This window comes from Mastomys coucha, unplaced genomic scaffold, assembly GCF_008632895.1.
Source record: "Mastomys coucha isolate ucsf_1 unplaced genomic scaffold, UCSF_Mcou_1 pScaffold6, whole genome shotgun sequence".
Lineage (NCBI taxonomy): Eukaryota > Metazoa > Chordata > Mammalia > Rodentia > Muridae > Mastomys > Mastomys coucha.
The window spans coordinates 48505149-48516797 of NW_022196912.1; the positions used below are offsets into that span (position 1 = coordinate 48505149).

The 11649-nt window shown below is 41.3% G+C and overlaps 1 long non-coding RNA gene and 1 other non-coding gene across 2 annotated transcripts in view; both read right to left on the reverse strand.

The window, feature by feature from the left end:
- Window positions 1–2846: 2846 nt before the first annotated feature.
- On the reverse strand, window positions 2847–2988 carry LOC116081309. The gene has a single exon (XR_004114812.1). It is a non-coding gene; the product is annotated as a small nucleolar RNA SNORA48 (small nucleolar RNA).
- A 2305-nt stretch (window positions 2989–5293) lies between these two features.
- LOC116079745 overlaps window positions 5294–11649 on the reverse strand; it is a 53922-nt gene continuing 47566 nt past the window's right edge. The window contains exons 2-3 of the long non-coding RNA XR_004114140.1: window positions 8013–8264; window positions 5294–5504 (exon numbers count right to left, since the gene is read on the reverse strand). This is a non-coding gene — a long non-coding RNA (uncharacterized LOC116079745). The remainder of the gene's footprint in view (window positions 5505–8012; window positions 8265–11649) is intronic.

An 11649-nucleotide genomic window follows, 5' to 3' on the forward strand; every position in this document is an offset into this window, starting at 1 on the left:
GCTTTTGAATCAGTAGGATTAATATAATAAAAATATCCATTCTACATCATTGCCAAATCTGGTTTCTTTTCATGCTATTATCTCTTCTGTCAGAGAGATTACATCAGTTGGTTGCCTGTTTAGAGATTCTCAATCCTCTTTAGCCAGATCAACTTTGAGGGACCTGATGGAATCATTTCTGAACCTGACATGCTGAGGATTGGACCTAATGTCATGAGGTGCATTATTATTGAACTCTCTACATGTAAGAAAAAATATGGTGGGATAGTTCTTTGTTTTGTTTTTTTTTAATCTTCATTTTCCATATGTATTATTTATCAGTTTTTTCCTCTTCTTCCTCTTCTTCTTTCTTCTCTCCTTTTCTTCTTCTTTTTTGTTTCTTCTACTATCACATTTATTTGTTTGTTTGTTTGGCAGAGCTGCATGTATCCCAAGCAAACCTGGAATTCCAGTAAGTAGCCAAAGACAGCTGTAGTGGTTTGAATAGGAATGTCCCCCATAGACTCATGTGTTTGAACGCTTGGCCCATAGGGAATAGCACTATTAGGAGGTTTGGCCTTATTAAAGAAGGCATGGCCTTGTTGGAAGAAGTATGTCACTGTGGGGTAGGCTTTGAGGTTTTAGAAACTCAAGCAAGGCCTAATAACTCGGTCTTTTCCTGCTGCCTGTGGATCAAGATGTAGAACCTTCAGCTACCTTTCTAGCACCACGTTGCACTACTATGCACCTGTGTAGTGCAGGGCTCATACTCAGGGTTTTATGCATGTTAGGCAAGCACCTTACCAACTGATGCATATCCTAACCCTATTTACAACATAGGAAATACCAATAATAAACACCCTATTTAAGTGAATATTTAGTGTTTGTTTTCTAAAAAATATTTATTTCTGTGCATAATTCCCCAGTAAATGGACAATAGTAAAGGAAGAAAGTTGCATATGATAAATTTCTCCAGAAGATATTCATCTGAAGGAAGCCCATTGGTTTATCCCCAAAGCTTGGTTTGTATAGACGTGCCCCAAGGTATCCTACAGTTTCAGAACCATGGGGAGGAACCACCATGTTGTCAGCCCCGGGAAGAGTAGAGCTAGAGAAACTGAGTGTTACAAATGCTACTGAAGAAACAAATGCCCATGACATTTCAGAAAAGAGACTGAAGAATGGAAGGAGTACAGATTTATTCCTGAGTATGAGTATAGAAGCTTTGGAGGTTGGGTACCCACTTAGACATCAGGCAGAGAATGACAGAATCTAGATACTCATCTAAAGCTCTCTAAGGCAAGAGGCAGTCTCACAACTAAGAGTAACCTCAAGCTCACAATGCACAAACTAAACTTCTGACTAGCTCATCTAATCGTATTGTCTGTAACTCTCTTAAGGGAGCCATGTAACATTTAAAGCCAGAGCCTGAGAATCATCACCTCCCTGCAGATATCCCTCCACGAATCCGCCATTCCTCCAGCACACATATCTCCCTTCTCAGTGTGTCCTGTTTCCTCGGCTTCCAAATACCTCTGATCCCCTTTCACTCTCCCCAATCACACTCCCTTGGTCCAAGACACATTATTTCCTGCATGACTACAATGAACACTGAACTCTTGTTCTTTTTTATTTTTTATTTTATTTTTTAAAAAACTTTTTAATGATTGTGTGTTTCACTTCATCTACCCCAGTCCCTCTCATCTCCCCATCTCCTCATATCCACCTTTCACTCAACCTGTCACCCCCCCAAAAATAAAACATACAAACAAGTAAACAAACAAAAATATAGAAAAACATCTCACTGTGGAAGCTGCAGTATGTCACAGTGTGTCCCACAGTATAGCCCTCTGTCCACACATCTTCACTTGCAAATGTTCATTGCAATGAGTCATTGGTCTGGTTTGGGGTTTCTGGCTTCTGTGGCACCATCAATACTGGATTCTCACCAGGACTCCTCCTAGTAATCCTGTTGTTGCCCTGTATCATAGAAATTCTGCAGCTTTGGATCAGCAGGACTGGCCAACTCAGAGCTCAGGATCTGGGCATGGTAAGAGGGGAGGGGAAGCACCTCTTACATCTATACCATCTTACAGCAGAGTTGTGGTGGGGCTAGCTCACCATCACTCTCACCCTCGGGGATGGTTCACTCAAGACCCCTCCCTCATTGAGGCGAGGTACAGGGTCTGCTCTCCTTAGTGCTGCCCCAGGTGAAAGATGAGGCCAGCTCTCCAGAATGCCATAGCCAGTTCTGCACAGCCCCTGGACATCCACCTGGTCCCCAGTGGCTACCCTGACCAAGGACATCCCCATGGTCTCTAATAGTAATATGAGCCACAGACATTGACACTGACCTCTGCCACTACATAGTCATGAACCCAGACATGGCCCTTATTGGCAGCTCAAGCTGGGACCTGGCCCCAAATGGCAGGGCTACCACTCATAACAGGCTACTCCTCTCCACCCTTGAGTCTCCAGTTCCATATCTCTTCATAAGGATCAAACTCCTCCCTTTTTCTTTCTCTCCTGACTGACCACCACACACTTGCACATTGTGGTGGCTCCTACTGTGTAGGATTGCCATGCGGCTGAACAGCCAGCCCCTAGGTGGCATCCTCTGTCCTCTATCCCACCTGTGGGATGGCATGGCACTCTGAAGTCTCTGTCTTCCTCCTCCTTTGTGGCTGCAATACTTGGTGGTAGAGGGTGCTCCGTGTGTCTATGGCCCGCCTGTGCTGTGAGGCAGAGGGTGGGTCTGTAGGCATCTTTCCTGGTCTGCACCGAGTGGCTTGGAGGAATGTAGATCTGGCTTACTCCTTTTGACACTGCACTGTCTGGATTTGATTTGATTTAATTTCATTTGATTTTTATGTGTCCTAGGCATAAAACAGCTTTGGCCACCGAGCCAGGTATCAAGCTGGAATGAACAAAGGACTGCCATCTGCTCTGCCCCTGACTGACAGAAAATCATCACTACCAACAAGTGTCTCTTTGCCCACTGCCGGGGGATCCATGCTTGTGTTTTAATGCCCACATTTTACTCTGTACCTACCACATTGATGCACAGTTGAGAGAGGCAACTTTTAGGACTTGTGCAGTGGTTTACATGAGAAATGACCCCAAAGGCTTAGATAAATGTTCCCAGTTGGCAGCACTGTGTGTGTGTGTGTTGGGGGGGGCGGGCGGTGTTGCAGAACCTCTGGTCGTGGTACTATTAGGATCTATGGCTTTGTTGGAGTGGGTGTGCCTTTCTTAGAGGAGCTGTGTCACTGAGGCAGACCCTGAAGTCTCAGAAGCTCAAGCTAGACCTAGCATAGCATTCATTTCTGCTGCCTGCAGATCCGGATGCAGAACTCTCAGCTCCTTCTCCAGCACCACGACTGCCTGCATGCTGCCACCATGCTTCCCACCATGATGAGAATGAACTAAATCTCTGAGCTGTTAATTAGCTTCAGCTAAAGGCTTTTCTTTAAGAGTCGACATGGCTATGGTTAGCAATAAAACGCTAAGACAGGAGTTGATACCATGAACTATGGTATGACTGTGATAGGCCTGACCATGTGTTCGTTTGGAGGGATGTGGACTTAGTGACTTCAGATTAGAAAAGCAGTTGGATGCTTTAGGACTAAATGGACCATCCTTGTAGGAGCATGGAAGACAATGGTGCTGAGGGTGATTTCAGCTGTGGGTGCCTGGCTCGAGATGTTTCTGAGGAGAATGTTAGTATGTGGCCTAGAGACCATTCTTGTAATATTTTGGTGGAGAATGTGGCTGTTTGTTTTGGTTTGGTTTGGGTTTTTTGCCTTGTCCAAAAATTCTGAATTACCCTAAATTGATAAGTTTTGGCTTAGTTGGATTGGGTCTAGAGACTTTGGCCCAGGACAGTCAGGCTTAGGCATTGAGACCATCAAAACCAGAAAGCTGAAGATGAAATTGAATAAGAGGGTGATATTCCAGCACCAGCAAGCAGCAAAGTGTGGTAGCTTCTGCCACATGGTTCTGGCTTTAGAGTCAAGGATAGAAAAAAGGGATTATAAAATCTTTCACCACTTCTAAAGCAAGCCACCAATCAGGGATGTCAGGGCTGGCCTTGCATGGAGGCCCAGAAAGGCCATTGTGTGAAGCTGTAAAGGTGAAGCCTGGATTACCTTGGAGATCCTAAAATGTTGAAGATGCCAAAATCATGGGGTACCTGCCAGGGAGAACTGCGAAGAGGAAGTGGAACCAGACCAAGAGAGCAAAGTGTATTGCAGTCAACAAAAGTGAAAGGAGTTAGAGATCTGAGAAGCATTTTGACATCAGACAAGGAGATGCAGAGTTTGGAGTTTGCCCATCTAGTTTTGTGTCTTGGTTTGGTACACTATTTTCTAACTATCCTCCCTTTTGGAATAGTATTATATATGTCCTGTGCCATTGCTTGTTGGAAGTTTGTGGTGTGCTTATTTCATTTTGATTTTACAGAGGATTACAGTTAAGAGACTGCATGAGTTTCAGAAGAGACTTTGAACTTTGGACTTTTAAACAGAGTTTAAGACTTACAGACTATGAGGATTTTTTAAGCTGGACTTAATTCATTTTGCATTATGATATAGCTACAAGCCTATGGAGGCCAGGGAGTGAAGTGTGGTGTTTTCAATAAAAAGTGACCCCCAATAGGGCCACAAGGAATGGCACTATTAGGAGGTGTGGCCTTATTGGAGTAGGTGTGGCTTTGTTGGAGGAGGTATATTATTGGGGGCAGGGTTTGACTTCTAGAATCTCAAGCAAGGCCTAGTGTACCACGGTCATGTCCTCCTGCGTGCTGATCCAGATGCAGAGCTCTTAGCTACCTCTTCAATTCCATGTCTGCCTTCATCACACCATGCTTGTGGACACGAGGATAATGGACTAACCTCCAAACTGTAAGGCGGCCCTAACTAAACATTGTCCTTTGTAAGAGTTGCCAAGGTCGTGGTGTCTCTTCCCAGCAATAGAAACCCTAACTAAAACAAATATTTTGCCAAATTAGTTGCATTGATTGTTTACATGTCTGCTACTATAATATGATATAAAATTAAGTACATAATTAATGCTTTCAGGTGGTGGCCATAAAAAAAAAATCTATTGAATAGAAGTTCTCCCATTAGCTATCCAGTTATTCAGGTACAGTGGCTCAGGCATATGCTAGTCTACAAAGCAAGTTCCAGAACATCCAGGGCTGTTACATAGAGAAGCCCTGTCTTTAAGCCTCCCCTGTCAAATAAATAAATAAATATGAACTCTACAGTAAGTGGTCATTTGAAAGCCCAGAGGAAATAAGAGGTGACAAGTTAAGTTGAAGTGAAGGAGTGGGAGATTTACCTGGGACAAAATCTCTTTTTCTGAGCTTAGGAGAAAAAGAAAGCACTGCAGGGCACCTGTGGAGTCTCTATGAAGGTTTGCTTCTCTCACTACATTTCCAGTGTCACTGGCTCTGATTCATCTCTGCTCTTCCTGTGGCAGGACTTCTGTGATTCCATCAGCGCCTGTCTGGAATGCCACCGTCTCTATGGCAAAAGGAAGGGAGAAATGGAAAATCACACTCCAGCTAATAATGTTCCTCCCACACATCATCTTGGGCCACCTATTTTGGCTAAAGTCACTCACGGGATCATAACTAAGTTCAGCAGCGTGTGACTGTAGGAGAGGGACTGTGTATATAAGCGAGCAAAGGAAGAAAAAGGTGCGTCAGATCTGAGTGAACAGCACCATGTGCCACAGGGCCATCTTTGTTGATTCAGTAAACATTTACCAATCCCCTAATGTGTATCTAGCACTGCACTTTCCTCTGGGAGCAGATCTGCTTTCATAGACATTTAGGGATTTACTACCTGATAGCCTTAGTTTTCCTTAAACTATAGGCTACTACATCATCTTCCAAGAAAAGGGGACAGATGGTCTGAGGTAAGGATTTGAGGAGAAGGATAGCTTTTTAATAACTGCTAAGCAAAATGGGAAAAGAAGCTGGGGTGAGGAGTGGGGCAGATACCAGATTTCCAAATGACATAATGTGCCTGCTGTGGGTGGCTAGCTCATACCTATGTGATATTCTCTATTAGTGTATAATAGCCTGCCCATTTTAAAATGCTCTACAGTAAACATCTGAAGATTGGAGGGCTTTGAGAAAAACCAGAAAAAGGTGATCTCTATAATATAAAGGATAGAGTCCAAGGTAGGTGGTATTATATGTTGAATACAAATGCCCACAGGCTTATGTGCTAAAGGTTTACTCCACAGCCTCTAGGACAATGTTGAGAGGTTCTAGAAACTATGAAATAGGGCTTCTGTTGAGGAAATAAGTCACTATCAGTGGGTTTTAAACTTCCTATCCTGTATCCTGTCTCCAACCCATTCCTCCTGCCTCTCTCTGCTTCCTGTCTTTCCTAGAGGACAAGTTTTGCTCTACCTTGCCCTTCAACCATGATGAAGGCCAAGAAACACAGAGTGAAGCAAGTAACCATGAACTGAAAACTCCCAAACAATGAGCCAAGATGGTGCTCTCATCAGGTGAGGCATTTACTACATGATGTAGCTGTAGCAATGAATAACTAGCATATATATTTATATTATATATGTTTATATTATATTTATTTAGCATATATACATATATGTACATTTATAATAACTTGATGTTAGGGTCATTGCTGTTGTTATCAGAAACCTTAGGGAGTCCCACATTGGGTACCACATATTACTGGGGAATCTGGGGCTCCCTTTTGTAGATTCTTAGTCTCATTTATAAAACCCAGAATCAAAAGTAAAGCTTGAAAACAACCTATTCGAGTTTGAGGAGGGGAGGGAACACTACCGCCAACAGGACAGGAAAGCTGAAAATTTTGGCAGTTGGAGGCCAGAGACAGAGAAAAGAAAGAGAGAAAGTCTTGCCTTAAGTGAGCATCCTAATACTGAAAGTGTGGGGGTGGCTTCACTGTGAGAAGGACCACGGGAATCATGGGAAGCATGCCCAGGTTTTTGGAAAAGAAGAAAAAAGAAAAGTTTAGTTTTTTTCTGAATAATTCAGAAAAATCAGGCAGGCTTTAGAAAGCTGCTTGGGGGTGACTGCCAGCCACTGTACAAGGGCAGGGTTTCTAGGGAGGACATGTACAGTATATTTGTTAAGGAAATAATTATTCTTCTTAGCCTTTCTGGGGTAGGGTAGGGCCAATAGATTGGCAGGTCCACTTAGACTAATTCTTTTGAAAAGAGACAGTCGTCATAGGTAATATTTCAGGTTTTAGAGTAGTTCTGAATGTCATGTCTGCATCCAGGTCCAGAAGTAGATTCCATTCTTTTGACCAGGAGGAAATAGTTTCAGTGAAGTCCTAATATCCACCCTCAGTGGTCCTCAAGACTACTGGACACTGTGACTTCTACTACCAAGACAGTTCACAAGCATTTGGAATTTAGTTTGTGAAAGGAATTTGGAAATGTTTGAAGCCTGACCATGGAATAAAAGTTTAAGGGCCATTCTATCTGGAGCTTAAGAGACCTGAATAGTGGTTTAAAAATAAATAAAAATAGACTTACAAAGTTTCATATCGGGATAAGAAATCTATTAGGATTTGAATTAGAAGCACTCATGTTACATTGTGACAAGGAGTTCCTCTATATTTTGTAGCTTATAGAGCTAAGCTTAAGAACGATGCAATAAGTAATGTGATGGGGGAAATGACATGGGAATTCAGCATTCGCATTCTTCGTGTTGTTGCTACTGGACACATTTAGCAACATTTACAGTGAGAATAAGAAGCTTAATGCCGAACAGAAATATTTAAAAACATATACTCTTTCAAGAAAGGGAACAAATTCAAAGCTGTGGACAGGAAGACGTGGTTGTCAAAGGAATTGTGAAATTATAAAGAAGCCGAACATTCTGCAACAGGGCAATAGGACTATTTCTTGAGAACATCTCAGGAATGGGGATGCATCTCAACCTGAGTTTCAGGGTATAAAAATGTAAAATCATTTTAAAAGATTCCTCTTGTGAGGGGAGCACCACTGGATGCCCTACTTACTTCTCAGATAGGAAGTTGTTTTTTCCTGGATTCCCTTCGCCTTGCTTAGTTATCCAGGTATTTGGAGGCTGCTGCTATCGTGGTCAAAGGAAAGCAGCTGCAATAGAGCATGGGGCAGACCTTGGTGTTATCCACATGATGCTGGTTTCCTAGGTATGCAGAATGCAACAATCACAGGATCCAGAGGCTTCCACCAAGTCAAGCTTGAGAAGTCAGTCGATGTTTCCTTTGGTTGGGGCCCCACAAGTAGTCCTGTGAGGATGACATGTGAAACTGTAATAGTAAAACTGAAGATGCGGTAGAAAGATACTAGGTACAGGTGACGTTTCCATGAAAAGCTGCAGGCAAAGAGCACAGCCAGCCCAGAAAGAAACCTTATGGGTCACAGTAAGAATGACTGTCCAAGTTCAATCAGTTAAAAAAAAATATTATATAGATGGTCATGTCACTACTATCCTTGATATTCACTATTATAAGTTTATTCTTTTTAATATTGTATTCATGGATAAATCATGATTTTATATAATTATGAGGAACAATGATTTATTTTGCATATGTATACCATATGAAAAATATTTAAACTGTGTTAGACAAATTGTGGCATATATACTGATAACATGACAGCACTGCTTCCTTTTAGGCCAGTGACAAACATTGAAGAATCATTTTAAGACTCTTACCAGTTCATTTCCAAGGAAACAAAGCAAAATGTGTCTTCAGAGACTTCCAAGGCCAGATTAGATATTAGACCCCAGTGAGAATTACATCTCATAACAAAGGTAGGCTAAGATAGGTACCTAACAATCAATTGAGCAAACAAATCGTAGCCAGTCTATACAGTCTGTTCTATATAGTTTGTAGGCCTTCAGTCCTATAGGAAGAACCAAATAATATCTGACACATGGCCTATACTTTTGGTTACCTTGGGTACAGATGTGATCAAAACTTAGCCTTCATTAAGCTTAAGGTAAAGATATAGTTTATATTTAATGTACATGTCAAACTATATAAATAGGTATTTTATAAACATGGACTGATGAAAGCTAAGGTTTTTAACCTTGTACTATTTAATAAAATATCTTTCATATCCAAAGGAAAAAAATGGCTGTCCAAGCCTCAGAATTTACATCCTGTAAACTCAATTGCCAGACATGGAGTTCTACAGCTGTAGATTTGACTTATGTCCCGCTGTGTTTCTGATTTGCTTCTTTCCGATCCCTCATCTCTGTGTTCCCATTTCTCCTTTGCCGAATGGGAACGCTAACTCTGTGCCATCATATCTTGAAAGCTAAAATTTTGTTTTGAGCTCTGTGGAGAGCTTGAACTTGAAGTTTTGAGATATTAAGGATTCTTGAAGATGGACTAAGTCCATTTTATACATCAGATGGTGATGAATCTTAGAGACCGGAAGTAGAACATTTTTATTTGAATAGGAAATGCCCTCTACTGGCTCATGTGTTGATAGTTTGTCAGCTGATGGTAATATTTTGTAAGATACTAGAAATGTCATGATTTGGAACCTTGCTAGGAGAAGGTAACCAGGGCGTGTCCGTGGGACTATACCTTGTCCCCATCCCCTCCCTCTCCTCGCCACCCCTATTTCTGACTTCCATGAAGTCAGACCTTTCCTCTATCACTCATTCCGCCATGATTCACTCCCCTACTCTAAGTCCAAAAACACAACACCAGGTGATATAGACCAAATGCTGAAACTATGAGCCAAATAAATGTTTCCTTTTTTAAAACTGTTTCTCTAAGGTATTTCCACATTGCCAAATATCTAACACATGTGGTAAGAATAAATAGCAAGTCAGATGGGGCACTTTTGGGTCTGAGGCAAAGGCCTTGAGAACCAGAGCCAGTGATCAGAGAGGGGAATGAGTGAGACATAAAGTAAGGATTTAGTGATCAAAAACCATACTACTGAAGTTTATGGTTTCACTGGTGGGAAATCTTTTATCTAGAAAAGTAGAGAACATAGAAACTAATTAAATGAACATTATCCGGGCCTTAGTCATTCCTCAGAAGTTGTTCCTGCAGAGAAAGGTTATATTCACATGCAATTTTATGTTGATCTTACAATCAAATGCTGAGTTTGCTAGGGATCATGAACTCCCTCTGATTCTGTCTCCCTCCACTGAAGACCCCCAACTACTTTATAGCTGCTAAGTAAAAGAGTTCAAGTGAACAGAAGGACTGCTTTGGAAACCCTTCGTGCTTCAGCGTATAGTGTGGTGTCTGTGCAAGGGGTGCTCACATGGTCCTTTTGGGTTGACCATATTAGGATTAGTTTCTTGTTATCCTAATCTCTATTTAATAGCAGGAATATTCACTCTTTGGGTATTGGGATATTATAAATATTCAAGAGTATCTTTTATATGGTTCAGGGCAAAATGGTGTTCATTGACTAATCATGCAAACTAAGCTGAAAACAATGAGACATGAAAATGAATACATACAATCCCAGGACGAGGAGACAGAATTCAGAATCATTTCAAAATAGAGGGCATTCTTAGTTCAGTTTTAGATATAGAATTTGTTTATGATTCACAAATTTTCATGTAGAATCTAGTGAATCTACTTCCCTTAACCTCAGCCTGTGCAGCTATTAATCTGCTTTCTTTCACCAAGGTTTTACCTTTTCTAGACTCTCATATAGTATTCATATAACATGTCATGTTCAATTTCTTCAAGAATATCCTTCATATGTCAAATATAAGCTAGGGAACATCAAAGAAAATATGTCTTACCACCTGAGTGTCCTTCATTTGGATTCATTTCAAGTAAAAACACCTAAAGAAAACCAGAGTCTATGTGCAAGCTATATTTTTTATAATATCCCTTAAAATGATTATTAAAATTAAGAATGTCTCTCTAGATACCACTAATATGCATCTGCTATAGCATAAGTGATGAACATATCTCACTTAGGAAAATACTAAATTAAAAAGATCTTGGCATCCTCTAATCATCTTAACAGGTTTATTTTCTCAGCCATTGACTTGGACTTTAGAATCTTAGACAAGTAGCTATCAGCAAAATTTATAAGTAATGATGCAACATATAACATTGCAACGTATGCATGTTTACCTTTCCTTAAAGATGAGCCTAAACATTTTAGCTGTGCTACATGTGTTCCTGTTGCCTTAGATACTTCATTATTATAGTGAAAAACACCACAACCAAGGAAACTTATAGAAGAAAGCATTTAATTGAGGGATCACAGTTCCAGAAAGCTAGAATAAGAGGCAGGCAGGAATGGCATTGGAGCAATAGCTGAGAGCTTATAACAAGTACAAATCAAAGAGAACTCATGGAAATAACATGGTCTTTTGAACCCTCAAAACCCATCCCCATTGACACACCTTCTCCAACAAGATTATACCACCTAATTTCCCAAACAGTTCCACCAACTAGGGAACTATGGGCCTATGGAGGCTGGAGTGGCTTGAATATACTTGGCTCATGAGAGGTGGCACTATTAGGAGGTGTGACCTTATTGGAGTAGATGTGGCCTTGTTAGCCCATTGTGTGTCACTGTGTAGGCAGGCTTTGAGGGCTCCTAGTGCTCAACTGTAGCCCGCGTGGTCCTCTCGCCGGGAAGAAGACACGCGGACACTAGGTTCCTTCTGCAGCA